The following is a 16,983-nucleotide window of genomic DNA, read 5'->3' as shown; positions in this document are numbered from 1 at the left end:
AAACCACACTATCACAGTATATTTCACATGCCAATGTCACCTTTGGATTTTACCGGGCAGACAGGGTTTGTTGTAACGCTAGCGCTACTCAACGAGGCTGAGAGACGGGTGGAGAACATCTCCCAGCTGCCCGAGCTCCCCCTTCACTTTTCTGTAATCTTAACTATTCATTTTGGTGCTTATCCCACCTTTTGTAGGGTTAATTTACCTAGCTAACTGTAAAGACAGCTAAACGCGAAGGGGGGAGAACTTCGACAGCGAGGAGATTTTCGGTACAAACAGCGTTAGCGTTTACGGAGACATTATGTATGGCCAATGTTGTGACTAGGATGCCTGGGTCTGATATTCTGTTTCCCGACGCTTCATTAAACTTCCGTTAGCGTCGTAAGCACCATGCTACATGTCCTGGCTGTATTGTCAGCTATCATCCCGAATGAAGTCTCTTTGTGCCGGGGGAGTGAGGCAGGCAGACCTGAGTGTGCTAGCTGGCTAAATTAGCATTAGATTAATCTTCTATCTATACAGCTTGTGGTGGTTCGAGTCCGGCTGGCTGTGAGTTTCTGTTTTTCTTTTCCTCATGTTTTGCTGTCAGTTTGTGTTGCCTCTGTTTCTCTCTGTGTTCCCCCCTCCCTTCCTGCCTGTGCCAGCCAGCTGATTGCGCACACCTGCTCGCCTCCTCACTACCGCTCTTCCCACCATACACACCTGCCGGCCATCAACTCCAATCAAGCCCAGTATATAAACCCCGGATTGACTCACCACCTTCGCTTGATCATTGCTCCTGCCAACTTGGTGACACGCGTCTCAAGCTTCTGCAAATTCCCCTGAGTGTTCTTCTGCTTGTATCTTTGTAATCCGTTTTCTGTCTTTTTGTTTCAGCCATTGCCTTCCTCGTCACTTTGCCTCCAGTCAGCTGGTTCCTCCATCCAGTTCCCCCTCACGGTTTCCTGCACCAGCCTGCCTCAGCCCTCGCCTCTCCGCGCTCCAGTACTTCCCCGTCGAGTTCTCAGACCCGGTCTCCCCGTGCCTCTGTTCCCGGTTTCAGCCCCTTGCCTGTGCTCACCCCTCTGGCATCCACCTCCCCACTCCCCCACTCACTTACCCATTTTCCCTAATAAAGTGATTTGTGCTGAGTTCTGCATTTGGGTCCGTTCTGTCCTAACCGTAACACAGCTAACGTTACTAGTGAACTTATTTGTGGGTTAGCGCAGTGCTGCTTTTATCCATGGTCAAAACAATCATACTAATAACTTTATGAGCATGTTAAACGATGTTGTAACCCTATAATGTTATCCACCAAGCATTAGCTAGCATTACCGTTAGCTACTTGTCAACCAGCACATACATTGTAGTAACATTAAGCTGGATTAATATTGATCTGTATCAATAAATGAGGTTTCTGCTGTGTTGCAAAGTGGCATGTAATTAATCACAAAAATGATGCCTTTTGGCAGAAAAAGCACTGTTACCAGTATTTTTTTCTGTGACATTGTATGATTTACAATTACTCTCGAACGTAGCATCTGGGTGCCTTTGTTTTGACGGAAGTTACGAGTAATTTGATGGTGAAAGGTTATATGATGCCACTGAAGTGAAATGTGATGTGTCTGAAAATAAAATAACAGATTTCTCTGGGTTTGCCATTTGATGGAAACATTTGGGATAGTGTAACTACACAACTTAAAAATATATATATAACATAGGTATGGTCGTTTTTAGACATTTTAATGCAGAAAAGTTTCATATTGTACCTTTAAGTTAATTTTCAATTTTTTTTAATAAAGCAGCAGGCAGCTTAATAAGTGTTCCATAATAAAATAATTAAAAATATATATATTTAAAAATTCTATAAAAGCAGACATGAGCCAGAGTGTAAGAATTTGTAGACAGAGAAAACAAACTGAGTAATGATATACATTCTGTTAGGTGAAACTGTGTCTATTAGAAACACATACATGACACTTCCACATATGATCATCACCTAATAAAGCATCAGTCACACACACTACGCAGGAAACTGGTACTGGACAACCTGGTTAACACTGTACCTTACAAAGACTAAATCTAACTAAAGACCATAATATACAGTTTTTTTTTAACATCAGATTTTAAAATATGGCATAAAATGCCTCCAATCTGAAGACAAAGAATAAAACAAAAAGAGATGAAAGTTGAGTACAGTAGGCTATATAAATGAACCTTGGATTAACGTTTTACAGATCACTGTGTTAACTCCACACAAAAAACATACAATCAGTGAAATTGGCTAACAACTGAAATGATTGTTTTTTTTTTATTCTTCAACATATCTGAACTTATTTTTTAATTTCCTCTGCATCATATCACTCACAGCTCACTCTCTTGTGTTTGCACATTTTATCAAGTATGATAGACATATGCATGTTGCATTTATGTTTATAAATGCCAGATCAAGATCGCTTTATCTGTAGGAAGTGGCGTAAGCATTGTTTTCCTGTTTACATTTACACACTACACCATACAAGTGTTAAACTGTTGTTGGCATTATACTGTATGTTCCTGTACAGAGTGTGAGTGTTGTTGAGCTAGATAGATAGATACAAGTTTGTTGTGTTGGGTTGGATGTTGTCATGGTTTCAAATGCAGTAAATGCATTATGGTTTCACTTCCTTCCACACTGTGTTAGCCTCACGCCTAACTCTGAACATTAGTTTTGAAAACTTCCTCTTCCTATTTCTGCTTGTCTTAGTTATGAATAATGACCGCAGCAGGAGACAGATGAAAGAAGTAAAAGCACTAGTTCAAAAGACCAGACAAAAACAGTTTTGGCAACATTTTCATAACTCATAACCATCATTTAAAATAACCATTTAATAGACATTTCACTTTGTTGTGGCACACCTCTGCTTTTCATCAGAAAGCCGGTCCCAGCTTTGACAGCAGTAATGAAAATTTGGATTTACAGTATCACCTTAAGATGTCTTAAAGACATTCTACATCTCAACATCCGCACATATTGTTGTGATTCTGTATCTAAATCCCCCTCAAAGCTATGTGTGCTGTGTTTCACTTTAATTACTTATTTACTGTTTTATCAGTAATTTTTACATGTCTTTAGTTTATACTGTATATTCAGTGTATAATGTCATGTAATCTGTATATTGGTGATCAAGTATACAGTTTTTCTCAATCGATTTGGTACATTTCTCCAAACTCAGGTAACAGCTCCCAAAACAGTTAACACAGCAAACTAAATACATTCTTATGTTGGCAAAACAGTTAAGTATTCACTGCACAATGAAACACAGCATTTTATTCTAGTAATGCATTTATTAAAATTGAATATTAACATCAAAACTTCTCTGTTGATGTGATAACAAATTCAGCTGAAGATACACAAGGAAATAAATGAAAATACATGTTTTTCATTAAGTTCTTTAATGAGGAGTTCACGTGTATAACAATGAGTTGTCACCCCACAAAAAAAATATTACAGTTTTTCACGATCACTATGACACTTTTTTCAATACTTTTAACAACTTTCCTAAACTCTTAACGCAGTTAACACAACATCCGTCTGTGTAGGCTATACAATTGACTCATTTATTGTTGTTTTGACACAAAATGCATACAGTTAACACAAATTTAAAATGCTTAAACTTCTTTTACACACAAGCTCCACCAAAACCAAAACAATGGATCATACTGCCAAATGCTTTCACACTGTATGTCAGAACAGATAACATCATGTTCTAACCCTAACTTATAGGCTAAAGTCAAAATGAACAGCTGTTCAAATTGTAAATTGAAACACAAATATATCCCCTGCATTTTATACATGCATTTATTGGAAACAGCTGATTGAAGTTGTGCAAATACATAGATCAATCACAGCTGATTCCCTTCTAGGAAACACACTCAGGTGTTGAGGTTCTTTCAATCGCATGATCATATATGGTAGTAGAGTAAAAGAGGACCTTTTTGAACAATATACTGTAGATGAACACAGAAAATAAGAAAAATTCCTTCACGAGGGAGAGGAAGAGGAGTACCAGGACAATTCTGTCTCTGTCTCCTTTTTTTCATAAACTGTACATTCTATAAAGCTACTCTGAGATGGGTCATTCATTTTTTGTACTGAATCTCTGCAGCAAAAGAAACAAAATGGTGGCCGGGTTGGTTCAGTGGGTAGAGCAGGCGCACATATACTTGGAGGTTTGTGCCTCGACGCAGAGGTCCAGGGTTCCAATCTGACTTGTGACGATTTCCTGCATGTCTCTCCCCCCCCTCTCTCCCCTTTCTCAACTAATTGTCCTGTCAAATAAAGGTGGAAAAGTGCAGAAAATTATCTTTACAGTAAAAAAAAATATGCATGCATTTACTAAACCCAACAAAACAAAAATGTAGAGAGACTTCAAGAGAAACTGCAGTCCAAAACACAATCTATGATCAATACAATATACTATTGTCTGTTGTATAAGGGCAGACCTGACTGACACATTTACAGTTTTTTACAATCGCTATGACAGTTTTTTCAATACATTTAACAACTTTCCTAAACTCTTAACGCACCAACACACCTAAAACACACAATTGGCAAAACGGTTAATTTCATACTCAAAATCACACATTGTAAACTAAACTCCAAAACTAATTTTCAAAATACAATAATACACTAACACAATACACTATGTCTAACAAAACACTGCAAACATGTTTCAAAATCAAATAATTATTCAAAACACTAACACATGTTCTCTTCCAACAGGAACATTTAGTCAATCATAACACAATGACAAAAAAAACACTATCATCAGCTGAAATTACAGAAACTGCATTGTTTTATGTATCAGGTCTGCCCTTATACAATAGACAGTATATTGTATTGATCATAGATTGTGTTTTGCACTGCAGTTACTTTTGATGCCTCTCTACATTTTTGTTTTGTTGGGTTTAGTAAATGCATGCATTTTGTTTCTTTTGCTGCTGAAATTCAATACAAAAAATGAATGACCATCTTAGAGTAGCTGTATAGAATGTACAGTTTATGAAAAAAAAAGACAGAGACAGAATTGCTGCAGTAAAGACTTTATTTGCAAAAGGACATTGCTGCAAGATATACAAACAGAAAAAGCACTGGAATAATAATAACAAAAACAAAGTAATCTTCTAATCTGCCCGGTCTTCTGCATTTGGCCACATGTTCTCATCCACATCACACCTGATATCTTCATTGGCAAGGCATCGTGGGAAGAATCGTTTGGCATGCCTTATCCACCCCTGGCAGTGTTCAGCTGTGATGTCTTGGCATGCAGCATCCATTGCATCCATGGAGGGACATTTGGTCATGTGGACGATGGTCAAAAACTTTCCATCTCCAGGCTGAGAAAAACTCCTCAATGGGGTTGAGGAAAGGGGAGTAAGGGGCAAGGAAATGGGACATCATCCTTGGATGGGCGTCAAACCAGGCTGTGACTGCCCGGGAATGGTGGAATGCCACATTGTCCCATATGATCACATATATTGGCAAGTGGTCTCCCACCTGTCCCCTTTCTACCTCTGGCACCAGTCTTTCGTGCAGGTCTTCTAAAAACAGGAGAAGGCGGGCTGTGTTGTAGGGTGCCAATCTCACATTTATGCAGGAGTGCACCGTTGTTGGAGATTGCGGCGCACATGGTAATGTTGGCTCCTCTCTGGCCCGGCACGGTAACTGTGGCCCTTTTGCCAATTATGTTTCTCCCACGGCGACGCCTTTTTGCCAAGTTGAAGCCAGCCTCGTCAACATAGATAATTTCATGTGGGACTTGATTGGCCTCCAACTCCATGACTCTCTGAAAGTAATTAGACACAGTGTATGTAAATGCTGTGCTGTACTGTATATCTACTGTATGTCCTAATGTACTCCGGGTTTATAGAGTAGTTTACTGCAAAACACACTGTGTATAGTACAGTAATGACTGTATTGCATAACCTTACCTGGACTTATTGGTGACGGAGTTCTTTGATGCGCTCACTGTTCCTTTCAAAAGGAACTTTGTATAGTTGTTTCATTCGGACTCTGTGTTTAGCTAGAGTCTGAGAAATGGATGTTATGCTGATTGCTGCAATGTTCCCAAAGACAAGGTTGTCCTCTACAACTCTGGACTGAATGTCCTTCAGTTTTATTTCATTGTCAGCAATCACCATGTTGACAATAGCACGTTCCTGTTCTTCATTCAGGAGCTTTCCTCTGCCCCCTGAGGGAGGTAGACGTTGAATCCTTAGAGGGACAAAATACAGTTACATTTTAGAGACCGGAGGCATACAGTCACTCTAATACTGTAAATGGTAAAATTACTGTATTTACACTTTGCTGTAGGAAAAGCAATATCCTACCTGTTGGTTTCTCTGAAAATACGGACAATGGATGCCACTGTGTCCCGGCTGAGATTTGGCTGTACTCGTTCACCAGCCTCTCTGTATGATAGCCCGTGGTTTATGACATGGTCAAGGATAGTAGCTCTTATTTGATCAGTTACCCTAGCTCTGGTCCTTCTTTGAGCGCCACCACGCATTCTAACTCCTCTCCCTCTACCTTGCCCCACTCCTCTCCCTTGTCCTTGCCCCACTCCTCTCCCTTGTCCTGGTACTCGTCTTCCTCTCCCTCGTGCAGGCATTTCTTTCTTTCTTTCTTTCTTTCTTTCTTTCTTTCTCTCTCCAAATTGTTCCTTTTCCACACAATATCAGCCCAAAGAGTACTCTTTTAGAACATATGATCATGCGATTGAAAGAACTTCAACACCTGAGTGTGCTTCCTAGATGGGAATCAGCTGTGATTTATACATTTGCATAACTTCAATCAGCTGTTTCTCATTAGCAATGGAATAAGATACAGGGAATATATTTGTGTTTCAATTCACAATATAAACAGCTGTTTACCTTGACTTTAGCCTGTAAGGTTAGGTTTCGAACATGGTGTTATCTGTTCTGACATACAGTGTGAAAGCATTTGTAAATTTGACTGTAATATTACATTGTTTTGGTCTTGGTTGAGCTTGTGTGTAAAAGAAGTTCAAGCATTTTAAATTTGTGTTAACTGTATGCATTTTGTGTCAAAACAACAAGAAATGTGTTAATTGTATAGCCTACACAGACGGATGTTGTGCTAACTGTGTTAAGAGTTTAGGAAAGTTGTTAAATGTATTGAAAAAACTGTCATAGCGATTGTAAAAAACTGTAAAATGATGCAGTTTCTGTAATTCCATCTGATGTTAGTGTTTTTTATGTCATTGTGCAGTGATTGACTAAATGTTCCTGTTGGGAGAGAACATGTGTTTTGAAAGAATTATTTGATTTTGAGACATGATTGCATTGTTTTGGTAGACATAGTGTATTGTGTTCGTGAATTATTGTATTTTGAAAATCAGTATTGGAGTTTAGTTTACAATGTGTGATTTTGAGCATGAAATTAACTGTGTTGCAGGTGTGTTGGTGCATTAAGAGTTTAGGAAAGTTGTTAAAAGTGTTGAAAAAAGTGTCATAGCGATCGTGAAAAACTGTATTCAATTCAATTCCAATTCAATTTTATTTATAGTATCAAATCATAACACGAGTTATCTCGAGACACTTTACAGATAGAGTAGGTCTAGACCATGTAGGAGCCTTGCTGTGTTGTATGGTCCCAAGACAGCATTGTGTGCCACAATACCAGTTGTAGAAATTGTGGTACAGAGAGTGATGTTGCCTCCTCGTTGTCCGGGGACATTGACTGTAGCACGACGGCCAATCACATTTCTCCGTCTTCTCCTTTTTTTGTGAAGATTGAAGCCTGCTTCATCAATATACAGGTACTCATAATGAGTTGCACTGCTATCCAACTCTAAGATTCTCTAGAGGAAACACAAGGTACAATACAGTAAGTTAGTGTTTTACAGTAATGGAAGTTTGAGTTCACACTTTGAAGCAGCAGTATACATAAATATGCCTACATTTTTTTCACTTACAGTAGCATGGAATAGTTTATGGACACATAAAATTCAGGAAAAATATATCTTTGTGTTGACAGTAAAAGTGCAGTAATTGGGTTGCACATACTTGAACAAACTGAATTGCCAACTCCTTCACTCTAACGGAGTTCCTCTCAAAGGGCGCGTTGTATACTTGCTTCATTCAGATTGCATTTCTCCTCAGAACACGATCAATTGTGGAGAGACTGCATTGGTGGATATTGTGGAACAGTCTTGTGTTATTCTTTGCTGAATTTCTTTGAGGCGGAGCGTGTTGTTCTGGACCACCATGTCAACAATGGCATGCTCTTGTTCAATTGAAAGAAGTCTTGTTTGTCCACCTTAATGTTCTCTAACTTCAATTCTGAAAAATGTTTGGACAAGCAGGAACATTTACTGTAGAAATCTAGACCTATATCAAACAAGACTACATGGACTTTCATTGTAGAAGTAGAATGATATAGTTACTTACCGGTTTTCCCTCTGAAATGTGCAGATAATTGAAGCCATTGTGGATCTGTTTATATTGGGCTGAACTCTCTGCCCAGCTTCTCTCAGTGCAAGACCTTGATTTATGACATGGTCAATAAGTGTGGCTCTGATTTAATTTGAAACACGTGTGTACCCTATCCTTCTACCTCTCCTCCCTCCTCTTACACCTTGCCCTCCTCTTCCTCTCTGTCCATCTCTTCTTATATTTTCTACTTGAGAAAGTTTGATTGGCTAAACAAATAATGTTTAGCACTTAATCTGATGAAAACTAAAATATTTCTATAACAAGACAGCGGATAATAAATGACCTTAACATTAAAATCAATGGTGAACTCATCAATCAGGTAGAAGAAGAAAAATATTTAGGAGTGATTTTAGATTCTCAGCAAAATTATAAAAGTCATATTAAAACTATCTCAAGAAAAATGAAGGCCAGTATGAACTGTTTCAGATTGATCAGGAGCAGTTTAACATTTGAATGTGCTCATGTCTTTCCGAACGCTATGATCCCATCTGTCGTACGGCACCACTGTTTGGTCTCAGGCTAGCCAAACTACCCTAAAGCCTATTGAGAGGCTTTATAACCGTGCCCTAACATTTTTAGATAAAAAGCCCATTCGATTCCATCACTGTTACATTTTAAATAAACATATCTTAAACTTTGTTAATTTTGTTAATGAATGTAATGATGGCGCCAGTATTTGCGGCCTGCCGTCTGTCACCGCTGTGTGTGTTTATTGCTGTTCTTGTCACTTGTTGCGCAAAATGTTAACCCTCTGCTGGTGTGTGATCGCCAGGCATTAATGGATATTCAACTCTCTGCCAAAGACCTAGCAAAGTCAGAGTATGGATATAAAAATCTGCCACCGCTTCTATCGGGGATCACATCCTACCTGTGCCGGCCCACAGCTCCACATCCCCGGCGGAAACGCTACCGTCGTAGGGGTAAACGCAGTGGACGGCTGGTGAGGATGAAGGCCCGCCTCGACAAGACTTCCTGGAGTGAATACTGTCTGTTGCCCGTCCACCTTGAGGCAATTGTGGGACCCTGCCCCTGCCGATTCCTGGTTGGTAGCCTACCTACTGTGGGTCTGGTCGGGGTGTTAGAGCCTCGCGGCCCCCGCTCTCCTCGTCCCCGTGGGGGCGGGGTGAATTTTCGAAACCTGAGGCCTCTGTGTCGGGTTCCCAGGGCAGTCAACGCCACAGACTCGCCAGCTCCTGCCAGGTTCGGCCTGGTTAACACTAGATCGCTAGCAAATAAAACTTTTATTCTGAATGACTTCTTCGATTCCCGTGGATTGGATTTCTTTTTTATGACAGAGACGTGAATGACTGTTGGTAAGTCCAGTGCTTTATCTGAATTATTGCTGAATTATTATTTTAACTCTCCTCGGATATCGGGTCGAGGAAGAGGAATAGCAACTGTAGACAAAAATGACTATAAATGTAAACAGCTGTCATTTGAATCCATGCACACAAGCTTTGAACTCAGCTTATTCGAGCTGGGCAGCTCTCACAAAGTGCTGTGTGCAGTGGTCTATCGGCCTCCCAAATATAATAAGGATTTTATAAATGACTTTGCCGTTTTTTTGGCTGAAATCATGCCCAAATATGACCATGTCCTTATTGTTGGGGATTTTAATATCCATGTATGTTGTCCTGATAAGCCAATGGCAAAAAACTTCTTATATCTTATTGACTCTTAACCTTGTGCAATATGTGTCTGGACCCACACACGAACACGGGCACACACTCGATCTTGTCCTATCCTTTGGTTTGCCTGTTATTAACTTAGAGATCTGCGATGCATTGTTCTCTGACCACATGCCTGTATTATTTGAGTCTGTAATTGCTTTTAATACATTTAAACCCCGCGCTGCTGCTAGGCGCTGTCGGATAATTAACCCTTCCACTGCTGCTCAGTTCTCATCTGTCTTCAGTCAGAATAGTGCCATACCAGACTATTTATGATGATCCAGAAGAGCTCAGCTTATGGCTTAACTCCACTTCTCAATTGGTTATAGACCATAGACAGTATATAATGGACCAATAGACCCCGTTGCTCTGGACGGAGACCAGTGAAGGATATTAGAAGCACTTTTCCGGTGATGGCCAGCTTTACTGCGCAGCCTCCAACTGAGAGAATGTGACGTGAGCAACGTGTCTGAAAGTTGTAAGTCTTCTGGTAGCTGTGCCAAGAGAAATCTCAATCATTCCCAATCTTACAGATACGGAGACTGTAGGTGTATGTAAGGAGATAACATGGGCACAGGCTAATTATTGATCACTAACATGCTAGTTCATGTAAGTCGAAATTGCCTGCGAGCTTCTCCTGTACTATACGGTAATTCCTCTACTATGCGACAGTAAGTCACTTGGTTATGACACAATCGTTAGCTTATTTTTACAAAAGCGTCTGCTACGGAGCCATAACGTGAGGTACAAGGTAATGAAGCCTTTTATACATTGTCGTGTTTGTTTAGAAATAAACAAAGGACAAATAGAGTCTTTAAACGCTTCAGATGTAAAGTTATTCGCAGTCAAGTGACGTAAAAAAAAAATGGCGGTCAGCGGAATGCTAACAGGAGGTGATGGCCAGTTAGCAACAAAATGGCGCCATGATGGCTCGAGTTCTGAAGCGAAGCTTACCCCCTTGTTATAGACAGGGCAGCTCCATTGAAGAGTAGGCAGCCTAAGGCAAAAGCGGAGCCCTGGCTAAATGACACGGTTCGTGCTAGAAGACGTGACTGCCGTAAAGCTGAGCCCAAATGGAAGGACAAACTGCATGGGTCGTTTCAAATAGTACGAGATTGCTGGCGTCAGACAATTTTAAAAGAAACTAAAAGGAAATGTGTCTGAAATTATTCTGTCTAACCCCAACAACCCTCGTATGTTGTTCAAAACGATTGACTCTGTTCTTAATGTACAGCAATTGCCTGTGTTGACACCTCATGCTGTGTGTGAACAATTTCTTCATTTTTTTACTGAGGTCACTTCTATTAGGGCAAAAATGATACCTACTTATGATTACTCCATTTCTGTTGTCTGTTCTGCTGTCTTTGGGAAGTTCGAACCTGTTACTCAGTTTGCACTACAGCAGATTGTTGGCCACATGAAACGTTCAGGTTTTCCAAGTGACATTGTCCCTCCTCGACTTTAAGGAGGTTTTCCCTACTATATGTGTCATAAAGGGGGGTGCTTTTTGCACAACATTCAAACTAAAATATCAAATATATAAAAATATAAAAAAAGTAAAATATATAAATATAAGTAAAAAAGGGCCGACAACACCACCAAGGTTTTGTTTGAGGCCTAGGACCTCTTTAAAAACTACAACAAGTAAAAAGACTAAAAACAGGTTCTTTGTTTCAGGGGAGAGCAGTAAAAATGGTGCATTCAAAACAATGAATAAAACAAGTGAAGGAACCACATTTATTTTAACAAGGATAAAAACAAAATGTACTAAAAAAAATAAATAAAAATAAAAAAACTAAAACCAACTAAAACAGTCCAAACAGAACGGGAGTCTTGACTTTACAAAGTCCACAGGGTTCTGCTGGCAACCAGTTTCCTCTCCTTGTGCGGCCTTCCTCGGGTATAACCTGCAACAGAAAAAACTCCGGCCAGTAACACGTCCTCAGCAACGGTTATCACTTCATCACGTTTATCCCCACCTAACACCGGTCTCAAAACGGGACTTACGCGGAAGGGAGAGTTCCACACTCTGCCACTTTCTCCGCTAGCGTTCGGTGTTTGGGTTGCTTCACTGTAGCTTCAAGCCGCTCTAAGGTTGTTTCCCTTTGTGTCTTTGTCTGATCTCCCATCTGCTTCGCCGCTCGTTCCGAGTGTTCTGTCGTATCTCCACGTCTTCCTTGATGTGTCTCAGGCCTTCCTCATATTTGTCAGGTCTACATGGACTTTTCTGTTGGTTTTCATGGACTTTCAGTTTGTGTTTCCCATTCACATTCCCCAGCACTCACTCCTCTCAGCCGTTCACTACTGATTACACGCACCTGCACTGCATTATGCCAGATCATCAGTTCACCACCTGACAATGTTCACCATGGCCTCTGCTTTTCCCATGTGCCTCTCTTTTTTCTTCATGGCTCCTCTAAGGTCCTGCCCTTTTATACAAGGGCCAATCAACCCCCTCTCACCCCCAGGTGAAAGTCATTAGCCTGATTAGGCCTGCTAAAACTGTTCACTGGCGGAAGTGACCGACATTAAAAACACTCACATTTCAGAATAAAAGCATGCAATAAAAAGATAAAACCACAGCAAACAATAAAGACACAGCAATCCAATAAAAGCATGCTCAAAATAAAAACATCCACTTCCGCCCCGTGACTTCTGTCCATCTGTTCTTGCAGTTGTCAATAGTAGCCTTTCCTCAGGTGTGGTCCCTGGACATTTTAAACATGCAGTAGTCCAACCTTTAATTAAAAAACCTGGACTCGACCCTGCAGATCTAGCCAATTTCAGGCCTATATCAAAACTACCTTTCATATCTAAAATACTGGAAAAACTTGTTTACAGTCAACTAATGGCCTTTTTGGAAGAACACAACATTCTGGAAGTCTTCCAATCCGGTTTTAAAACTCTGCACAGCACAGAGACTGCTCTTTTAAGAGTATTTAATTATATATTTTTAGCTACTGATTCTGGTGACTGTGTTGTTTTGGTGCTTCTGAATCTAACTGCTGCATTTGACACGGTGGACCATGAAATCTTGATCTCACGTTTGGAGCAGTGGGTGGGAATCAACAACACAGTCTCACTCCCTACTCGTCAAATGTATGACGCATGGTCAAGGACCCTGGCGTCAAGTTTCAACGAAATAGGGGTACCCTTGACGTTATTTTTCGACGAGGGGGGTCCGTCAGATAGACATTCATGTTATTCCCTCACCGTCGGATATCGACGAAAGAAAAAAACACGCCCCCCGCCCCTTAACTCGAAATCTGTGACAGTTATTGGTATTTTTAGCCCAATAACCGCTGTTTTAATCAACATTATTCACAAGATATTATCATGGTTTATATGTATTTCTTTTTATGTTATTATTTCGGTATATTTCAGCCAGGGAAGCTGGATTGCTTTTTTTGTTGATTTATATTTTTTAAACTATAATGCTACATCTATCAACATTTATTTAGATGTTATCATGGTATTCATTTCTTTACTTTAATAATATTATTTCGGTCTTATTACCGGTGAAATATTACAGTATAGGCTAATACAGAACATTACGATATGATCCGAGCAGGAAGCATTCAAAGCCGATAGGCCTATCCCCCAATGCAATGCGGCCATTCATTTCAAAGAATCGGGCAGCGATCAGCTGGTCTTTAACGCCAGGATCGCTTCAATATTCATATATACAGTCAGTTATTGTGTCACCAGCAACAACACGTTGCTCAGTTTTATTCCAGTAAATTATGAACCATAATAACGTTTAAACGAATCCGCGAAAAACTCCGGAAGTGACGTAGTACGTCCCGCTCGGCGGATACGAAGATAAAAATATATAGGCCTAACATTCGTAATATTAATGTTTTTTTCTAATGTTGTATTTGAGGAGTTAAATAATAAAGATAGTTATAATATTAAAATACAGTTTCATGTATTTGTCTACGTTTAAACGAATCCGCGGAAGTGACGTGGAAATTCCACATCTCGTCTGTGAAAGAATGTTCCACGTTGTACGTGAGAATTTACACAATAAAATACTAATAATGAAAAAATTGTGTTTTATATTTAGCACTTTGATTTGCCTTATATATACTATATAAAAAACCTACAGTTGAGTGTTTAGAAATACAGCCTAATGGCTTGTTTCACTAATTTGCATTTGTTTTGAATTGTACTGTTGTGAAAAACAATATACAAAGAGAAGCATTTTTTTATTTTATTTTCCATACATAGTTATTTAAAAACGCAATTTTCTAATTTTGCAGTTGATGAATATTAATAGCAAAGACTAAAGGGGAAAAACATAAGTATATTTATGTGTGGGACTTAGTTTGATTTAAAATCACACTGCATTATTAGGTGTTTTAAATAAATTACTTTTTTGAAATATCAATTTATGGTAGGCCTAACATATTAATTATTATATTCAGAAGATGATCCTCATATCAATCACCGTGGTTACAGCTTGTAGCCATCCTAACCTTTGTAGCCTTTACTGAGACTACCTTTTCAAAATTAAGAAGGGACTAGTTTTAAGAAGCATTTTTTCAGGAAATTAAAAGGATAAGCAGATTGTTACCGAGGTTTTTGTTCACTGAGTAAGATGTATATAGCTTTGTTTGGGTATGTATACATATACAACATTTGTATATACATATATATGGCATTTTTGGCACACTTCTACCTCAGCCCTACTGCACAAAGACAAAACTCACACATCTCATTCAACCATTTCACAAGCTGAGAAAAGGGTCATGACATGGGTCAGAGCAGTGGTTCCCAACCTTTTTTCCTTGGTGCCCCCCCACACACACACACACACACACACCTTTGAAACTGAAGTTGAGGTAACTCTGGAGATAGAGCTGGGTCAGAGGATATCAGAGGTCATAAATGATGAACCAATCATCGGCTCTGCTCCTATAGGCCCAATGGTGTTCATATGGACAACATGCACCTTTGGCTGGAAGGCCCGTGTTGAAAGTGTGTGTTATCATTTAGAGCAGACACCCACGGTGAATCAGATGGTTTATGTTATACAAGGCTGCATTACAGAGAATTTTATTATGACTCTCATGAAGGTTGTGTAAGGAATAGAAACCAGTCTCTCCAGGCAAGCACACAGAATATGGTCTGCTTTATTCTCCATGCCAAGTATGAGCTCTTATCCTCTGGCAGAAGATATGGGTAAACTTAACATTTCTAAACTATAAAAACGTTGATGATGATATAGGCCTAATTTGGACCTACCTCAATTAAAACTTTAAATAATGTTGCTTGAGATTGAGGGTGTGCAATAGCTTCATGATAAGCATGGTTGTGTTGCTCTTGTCACTGTTTGTGAAAGATGAGCAATAGATTGTTGCTGTGTGATGTGCTTCAGTCTAGCCTATATCACTTTGTTCATGTTGTTTTTTATTTTAAGTATGTCAGCTGTATGATAAAACAATATGTCAAGTGTTATTTGTGAAGCATTTGAACTCAAGGCAAATATCCCTCTGGGGACAATAAAGTATCTCCTGCTAAGTGGTCTCCATGATGTGTAAAAATTAAAACGTTGTCATAGGACTATAGCAAACACATCGTTGGAAAGGTCTCAACCTGGAGAGTAACATATGTCAGTCTGAAGAGGATACAGTACTCCTGCTTTGAAATATTGACCTCTGAACCTTGAACCCAGTACATGTATGAAGGCCTGTCATTTAGCAACAGAAGGTTCTACACACATAAAACCAGCTGTTATAGAAAGCTCTGGACCTCAGCTGTCATGTAGATATGGTCACCAAAGTTTATCCACTGTAAGCACTGTCAAATATGGTAATAAGCTATATTCACCTATTTAACGATTTGATTTTTAAAATCTGATAACACCAGTGTGTTCTCCATCCCAAAAAACCCCAGGGTGTATCCAAAATTATACACTGCCAACTTCTACTTATGAGAAATATACCAATATACTTTAAAACTACAACTCCCATAAGAAACGCCACAGAAGCTGTTACAAAGCTTGAGCACTTGTAGTTTTTCCGGGGTGGGTGGGGGGACTCGTTCGGCTCCTCTTTCTGCTGTCTGCCGTGAAATGGCTTGATTCCACTTCAGATTGAGGCTGCCCGCCGGCCGGCCGAGAACACAATATATGAGACAAATACATGAAACTGTATTTTATTATTATAACTATCTTTATTGTTTAACTCCTCAAATACAACGTTAGAAAAAAACATCAATATTACGAATATTATATATTTTTATCTTCGTATCCGCTGAGCGGGACGTACTACGTCACTTCCGGAGTTTTCCGCGGATTCGTTTAAACGTTATTATGGTTCATAACTTACTGGAACAAAACTGAGCAACGTGTTGTTGCTGGTGACACAACCACTGACTGTATATATGTATATTGAAGTGATACTGACCACTGACTCCCTGGCGTTAAAGACCAGCTGATCGCTGCCCGATTCTTTGAAATGAATGGCCGCATTGCATTGGGGGATAGGCCTATCGGCTTTGAATGCTTCCTGCTCGGATCATATCGTAATGTTCTATATTACAGCATATACTGTAATATTTCACCGGTAATAAGACCGAAATAATATTATTAAAGTAAAGAAATGAATACAATGATAACATCTAAATAAATGTTGATAGATGTAGCATTATAGTTTAAAAATATAAATCAACAAAAAGCAATCCAGCTTCCCTGGCGAAATATACCGAAATAATAACATAAAAAGAAATACATATAAACCATGATACTATCTCGTGAATATTGTTGATTAAAACAGCGGTTATTGGGCTAAAAATACCAATAACTGTCACAGATTTCGAGTTAAGGGTC

The sequence above is a fragment of the Perca flavescens genome, chromosome 8 (assembly GCF_004354835.1).
Source record: "Perca flavescens isolate YP-PL-M2 chromosome 8, PFLA_1.0, whole genome shotgun sequence".
Classification (NCBI taxonomy): domain Eukaryota; kingdom Metazoa; phylum Chordata; class Actinopteri; order Perciformes; family Percidae; genus Perca; species Perca flavescens.
The sequence above is the reverse complement of the archived record's forward strand: the minus strand, read 5'-3'. Positions refer to the sequence as shown.